Raw genomic sequence first — 4,758 nt, 5'->3', positions numbered from 1 at the left:
CGGTGAGGCTCCTCGGCCGCCTTGGAACTATCTGTGTATCGGACGCGTCGCGGGATAAGGGGTTGTCACTGGTAGTCGCCCCAAGCGCGTCCGATGCTTGGACCATTCCGAGGCGGACCTGAAGCCTCTTCCGTCTAGCCGTTGGGTCCTTCTCGCCGCATCCCTCGCCTCGCACCCCGATTGCTATGCGGTGAGGCTCCTCGGCCGCCTTGGAACTATCTGTGTATCGGACGCGTCGCGGGATAAGGGGTTGTCACTGGTAGTCGCCCCAAGCGCGTCCGATGCTTGGACCATTCCGAGGCGGCCCTGAAGCCTCTTCCGTCTAGCCCTTGGGTCCTTCTTGCCGCATCCCTCGCCTCGCACCCCGATTGCTATGCGGTGAGGCTCCTCGGCCGCCTTGGAACTATCTGTGTATCGGACGCGTCGCGGGATAAGGGGTTGTCACTGGTAGTCGCCCCAAGCGCGTCCGATGCTTGGACCATTCCGAGGCGGCCCTGAAGCCTCTTCCGTCTAGCCGTTGGGTCCTTCTCGCCGCATCCCTCGCCTCGCACCCCGATTGCTATGCGGTGAGGCTCCTCGGCCGCCTTGGAACTATCTGTGTATCGGACGCATCGCGGGATAAGGGGTTGTCACTGGTAGTCGCCCCAAGCGCGTCCGATGCTTGGACCATTCCGAGGCGGCCCTGAAGCCTCTTCCGTCTAGCCGTTGGGTCCTTCTCGCCGCATCCCTCGCCTCGCACCCCGATTGCTATGCGGTGAGGCTCCTCGGCCGCCTTGGAACTATCTGTGTATCGGACGCGTCGCGGGATAAGGGGTTGTCACTGGTAGTCGCCCCAAGCGCGTCCGATGCTTGGACCATTCCGAGGCGGACCTGAAGCCTCTTCCGTCTAGCCGTTGGGTCCTTCTCGCCGCATCCCTCGCCTCGCACCCCGATTGCTATGCGGTGAGGCTCCTCGGCCGCCTTGGAACTATCTGTGTATCGGACGCGTCGCGGGATAAGGGGTTGTCACTGGTAGTCGCCCCAAGCGCGTCCGATGCTTGGACCATTCCGAGGCGGCCCTGAAGCCTCTTCCGTCTAGCCGTTGGGTCCTTCTCGCCGCATCCCTCGCCTCGCACCCCGATTGCTATGCGGTGAGGCTCCTCGGCCGCCTTGGAACTATCTGTGTATCGGACGCGTCGCGGGATAAGGGGTTGTCACTGGTAGTCGCCCCAAGCGCGTCCGATGCTTGGACCATTCCGAGGCGGACCTGAAGCCTCTTCCCTCTAGCCGTTGGGGCTTTCTCGCCGCATCCCTCGCCTCGCACCCCGATTGCTATTCGGTGAGGCTCCTCGGCCGCCTTGGAACTATCTGTGTATCGGACGCATCGCGGGATAAGGGGTTGGCAGTGGTAGTCGCCCCAAGCGCGTCCGATGCTTGGACCATTCCGAGGCGGCCCTGCAGCCTCTTCCGTCTAGCCGTTGGGGCCATCTCGCTGCATCCCCCACCTCGCACCACGATTGCTATGCGGTGAGGCTCCTTGGCCGCCTCGGAACTATCTGTGTATCGGACGCATCGCGGGATAAGGGGTTGTCACTGGTAGTCGCCCCAAGCGCGTCCGATGCTTGGACTATTCCGAGGCGGCCCTGCAGCCTCTTCCGTCTAGCCGTTGGGGCCATCTCGCCGCATCCCCCAGCTCCTCGGCCGCCTCGGAACTATCTGTGTATCGGACGCATCGCGGGATAAGGGGTTGGCAGTGGTAGTCGCCCCAAGCGCGTTCGATGCTTGGACTATTCCGAGGCGGCCCCGCAGCCTCTTCCGTCTACCCTTTGGGGCCATCTCGCCGCATCCCTCGCCTCGCACCCCGATTGCTATGCGGTGAGGCTCCTCGGCCGCCTGGGAACTATCTTCGTATCGGATGCATCGCGGGATAAGGGGTTGTCACTGGTAGTCGCCCCAAGCGCGTCCGATGCTTGGACTATTCCGAGGCGGCCCTGTGGCCTCTTCCGTCTAGCCGTTGGGGCCATCTCGCCGCATCCCTCACCTCGCACCCCCATTGCTATGCGGTGAGGCTCCTCGGCCGCCTTGGAACTGTCTTCGTATCGGAAGCATCGCGGGATAAGGGGTTGTCACTGGTAGTCGCCCCAAGCGCGTCCGATGCTTGGACTATTCCGAGGCGGCCCTGCAGCCTCTTCCGTCTAGCCGTTGGGGCCATCTCGCCGCATCCCCCACCTCGCACCCGGATTGCTATGCGGTGAGGCTCCTCGGCCGCCTTGGAACTATCTTCGTATCGGACGCATCGCGGGATAAGGGGTTGTCACTGGTAGTCGCCCCAAGCGCGTCCGATGCTTGGACTATTCCGACGCGGCCCTGTGGCCTCTTCCGTCTAGCCGTTGGGGCCATCTCGCCGCATCCCCCACCTCGCACCCCGATTGCTATGCGGTGAGGCTCCTCGGCCGCCTTGGAACCATCTTCGTATCGGACGCATCGCGGGATGAGGGGTTGTCACTGGTAGTCGCCCCAAGCGCGTCCGATGCTTGGACCATTCCGAGGCGGCCCTGAAGCCTCTTCCGTCTAGCCGTTGGGGCCTTCCCGCCCCATCCCTCGCCTCGCACCCCCGATTGCTATGCGGTGAGGCTCCTCGGCCGCCTTGGAACCATCTGTGTATCGGACGCATCGCGGGATAAGGGGTTGGCACTGGTAGTCGCCCCAAGCGCGTCCGATGCTTGGAGCATTCCGAGGTGGCCCTGAAGCCTCTTCCGTCTAGCCGTTGGGGCCTTCCCGCCCCATCCCTCGCCTCGCACCCCGATTGATATGCGGTGAGGCTCCTCGGCCGCCTTGGAACTATCTGTGTATCGGACGCATCGCGGGATAAGGGGTTGGCACTGGTAGTCGTCCCAATCGCGTCCGATGCTTGGACCATTCCGAGGCGGCCCTGCAGCCTCTTCCGTTTAGCCGTCGGGGCCTTCCCGCCGCATCCCTCGCCTCGCATCCCGATTCCTATGCGGTGAGTCTTCTCGGCCGCCGCGGAACTATACCTGTTATTGCTACTGCATCCTTCGGCTGGTAACCTCCTCTGCCGCCTTGGAACGTTCTCTTTGTCGGACGCGTCGCGGGATAAGGGGTTGGCACTGGTAGTCGCCCCAAGCGCGCCCGATGCATAGACCGCTCCGAGTTGACCTTGCTTTCAGCCTCTCACATGCATAGACCTCTCTGAGTCGACCCTGCAGCCTCTCACGTTTAGCCTTTGGAATCTCGCCTCACAACATGATTGCTATCCTTGATGCATCCCTTGCCTCGAGCCCTGATTGCTTTCTTGGCTGCATCCCTCCTCTCCTCACAGCCCGGTTGTCATCACTGCTTCATCCGTCGCTTCATGCATTCTGGCTGCTGGGCCCTTCCCACCGCACACCTCGATTGCTATCTCTTCTGCATCACACACCCCGATTGCTATCTCTGCTACATCCCTCGGCTCTCACTTCTGCATCCTTCGCCTCCCACCTCGATTGCTATCAATGCTGCATCCGTAACCTCACACCCCGATTGCTATGCGGGGAGGCTCCTTGGCCGCCTTGGAAATTTCTGTGTGTCGGACGCACCGCGGGATAAGGGGTTGGCACTGGTAGTCGCCCCAAGTGCGCCCGATTCTTAGACCGCTTCGAGGTGACCTCGTAGCCTCTTTCGTCCAGGCTTCCTGCCTTCAACGCCCTTTTTACACCTCGATTGCTATGCGCGGGCTCGTTGGCGTCTATCACCTCTCTGCGAAGAGTGGCACGATGATTGTTGGGGTAAATCGTAGCAGTCCGATCTCTGGCCTTGGGCCATTGTGAGGGCTGATCGATTTCCTGTGCGCATCTCGTGTTCGCCCAGTAACAGACTCGACGACTTGTAATCGGTCTTGTTCCCGATTGTTCCTGGAGGTAGTCTTCGGAACTCTTGGATTTGACCTGTCACTCGAACTGTCCTCTTCCGAGGATGCTTGTGTGTGTGTGCTTGTGCCATTTCCTTGGCGGTATTAACGAGATATTAAAGAGCGGAGTGAGCGCCTCGCCCAGCTATGTTTGGGGCTCTCACTCCCTTACCCGGTGTGCGACCGCTTTGCACGTAGGTTGCGGAGCATCGCGACTCTTTCGATGTTTGGCGGTTGTCTTCCGGTGATGCGTTGGTCCCGAAGTGCACGTTACTAGCATTTCTGCCATTGTTCTCGATCTTTGGCACGTTCCTTCGTTGCAATTGGATATATATCTCCGTTTATACGCGCAGGCTTCTCCCGCCTATTCAGCGCTGTCCCACTCTCAGCACTCTCGTGGTCTCCTTGGCTTCTCTCTCCCGTGAGCGAGCTCTCTTCTCGAGTCTTTTCCATGTCCCATGGAGGTTGCCTTGCGAAATTCGGGCACACAAACGTGACCGGATAAGAGCGGAATTGCCTATGAGGAGAAGCTCACCTTAGGGAGCAGCAATGCCGAGTGTTTCGACAGAGGGTAGAGGGGGCGTTGTTTGGGCGGTTGCACAAAAGAGTGCTACGGTTGCACTGAAGGTTGCTTCTTCGTCTCCGACGAACTCTTCGAGGCAAAAAAGCTTGTATACGGGGTCGAGGTGGGACTGTTCGTGCGAGTTGCGCCACCAAAAGTGCGTAGGGGGCATATACCTGGGAAATGGATGTCTCTGAGTGGCCTTACTCGGTCGCGTGCACGGTGCATTCTCTAACGGCAGGACTGTCGCGAGCATGTGCGGTTCGGATGTTTTCGGGTAAAGGGTTCCGTACGGGATGTTCTTCCCAGG

Source organism: Cryptomeria japonica, unplaced genomic scaffold (assembly GCF_030272615.1).
Source record: "Cryptomeria japonica unplaced genomic scaffold, Sugi_1.0 HiC_scaffold_248, whole genome shotgun sequence".
Taxonomy (NCBI): domain Eukaryota; kingdom Viridiplantae; phylum Streptophyta; class Pinopsida; order Cupressales; family Cupressaceae; genus Cryptomeria; species Cryptomeria japonica.
Note: the sequence above shows the minus strand (reverse complement) of the source record.